Source organism: Gossypium hirsutum, chromosome D08, assembly GCF_007990345.1.
Source record: "Gossypium hirsutum isolate 1008001.06 chromosome D08, Gossypium_hirsutum_v2.1, whole genome shotgun sequence".
Lineage (NCBI taxonomy): Eukaryota > Viridiplantae > Streptophyta > Magnoliopsida > Malvales > Malvaceae > Gossypium > Gossypium hirsutum.
In genome coordinates this window covers 7,340,670-7,343,549 of record NC_053444.1, presented here as the reverse complement: position 1 = coordinate 7,343,549, position 2,880 = coordinate 7,340,670, and positions in this window count along the sequence as shown.

The window sequence follows — 2,880 nt, the reverse complement described above, 5'->3', positions numbered from 1 at the left end:
GAATACACATAAGTTTAACATTTGGCCGAATATATATAATGTCATTCACATGTGCAACTCTCATTTTTAACCTTATTATTACATATCTATTTTGACCGAATATAAACTACATTATCAACTCATTTTTAACCAAATTAAGTTATACTAGCATAATCACATTTAACCTCAAGCTTAACGTTTCATATAAAACATGTGTTTTCTTAAATAAATTTTATCTTAACCGAATGTACATGTATATATATTCAAAGTGTCATTCAATTCAAAGACATAATATCATTATATATTCGAATATATGTTTACACACATATACATATAATTTTGAACCAAAATATAACATCATATGCATATACATAACACATGGCTGAATATACTTCACCAATGTACATATGTTCACATTAGTAACTTATATAATTTATATCACATACCAACTGGCCAACTTACCGTATTTTTAAATAGGTAGTCAAGTAACTCATACCTGATCATTTTAGCTCGTTTTACACCTTTAATCACAACTTATCATTGCCCGTTGAACCATTCGAAATTTAATAGGATACTCGAATAATCACATATATCGAACAATGCCAACGTCCCAGACGTGGTCTTACATGCTATCTCATATCGATGCCACTGTTCCAGACAGGGTCTTACACGGATCAAATACGATGCCAATGTCCTAGACATAGTCTTACACGTAATCACATATATCGATGCCATCGTCCCAGACGTGGTCTTACACGAGAACACATATCGGAAATCCTATGTCATGACATATGTATCCTAGCTATTCCTAAGGTTCGTATGGGCCTTTCGGACGTCGCAACTCTGTTGAAACGAATTCATAAACATAGCTTCCAAGCTTATTTTCATTTGATTAACACATGTATAAGTTCACATATTTCCTTTCAGCATATAAAATTCATATTTAATTAAAATAAACAGTATATATAGATGCTTATAGACTTGCCTCGGATATCGACGGGTATATAAAACGACTATTCAATTACAATTTTTTCCCCCGATCCAAGTCTGATTTCTTTTGTTCTTGATCTATACAATTTCAAATTAAGCTCATTTAAACAAAATTTCATTCAATTTAATCCAAAAACACATAAATGAGAAAATTACTATTTTACCCCTGACATTTTATACTTTTTACAATTTAGTCCAATTTGCATAAAACTCAAAACATACAAAATTTACACATACCAAGCTTTGGCCGAATATTCATTATGCCTATGCAAGCTCACAAAATTCATTTATTTTACATTTTAGTCCCTCAATTTATTATTTTTTCAATTTAGCCCTAATTACTCAAATTCATCAAAATTTCCAATACAAAACATACTAACCCAAAACATATCTTCAATAATTCATCATCAAACATCACAAAACACAATTATTCATCAATGGCATAACTCAACATATTCATCAAAATCAAAAATTGAAGCATGGGTCGGGTAGTATTCGAAGCAACAATCTCAAAAACATAAAAATCATCAAAAACCGAAACCGAAACATACCTTAATTTGCTAGAACAAGGGCCGAATACCTAGCTTGTAAATAACATTATAATATATAAATTATTATTATAACCTTTATAAATAATATAAAAACTATATATTATAAACACAATGCTGTCCACTATCTTTTCAATGGTCAAATTGCAACATAAAACCCCCATATTTAAAGAACAACCACTATTCAGCCCTTTTAGAAATAACCACTAAATTTTTATTTTACGCGATTTAATCTTTTTATTTAATCGGACACTCAAACGACAAAATTAAAGCACAAAATTTTCACACAAGTAAATTCATACATAATAAACACAGAAAATAATTTTAAAATATTTTTCTAACTCGGATTCGTGATCCCGAAACCACCGTTCCGATTAAGATCAAAATCGGGCTGTTACATTATGTGTCGACTACTGTTACTGTTACTGATTCGGCACTTTGTGTGTCGAATACTGTTACTGTTACTGTTACCGATTCGACACTTTGTGTGTCGAATACTGTTACCGTTACTGTTACAGATTCAGCATTTTGTGTGTTGAATACTGTTACTGTTACTGTTACTGTTACTGCTACCGTTACTGATTACTGTTTACTAGTGTGTTTGGTTAGAATCCGTGTATCCGCCGAGTCCGAGTCAAGTTAATTGGGGCAAATGAAATAAAGTTATTGATAAAACTAAATCTGAATGATATGACATATGTGAAAGGTAAGAATTATGGTTCAAGAAACAGATAAGGATAAATTTTATGAAATAGATTTTGATAATATGAAATGATGTAAAAATGAGAAGTGAAAATGAAAAAAATTGAATTAGTGAAATAATACTTGAATTTAATTGAATACAAGTTATTGAAAAATATATTTATGGATTTAATGTATGAAGTGAGTATTTAAAGACTCTAACTGTAAATTGATTATAAAGGAACGAATTGACAATGGAAATTGATGATGGATAAATTATTAAAATGGAATGAGTAATTGAAATGAATGTGAAATAGTTACTGAAAGACTAATGTTGTAAGGTTTAGATATGAAATAGAATAAGTTATTGAATTGAGATATATAAATGAAATGTATGAAATAATGATTTTATGAAATGGTTATTGATGAAATGCATGAAATAGATACTGTTATAGTAAGAAGATAAATAAGTTAAAATGAAAAGAAACTATTTGAAATACATACCTTTGAAATAAAATTAAAGTTTAAATGCATGAATGATTTATTAATGGTAAAATAGTGGTAAGATTTAATATATATATTTGTTGTTTTTGCCTTAAGTATTTAAATTATAGTAATACCACCGGGTGTATACTCAGCGTACAGTTTGTTTCCGTGCGCAGATTAGGTACAGAAATTTTAG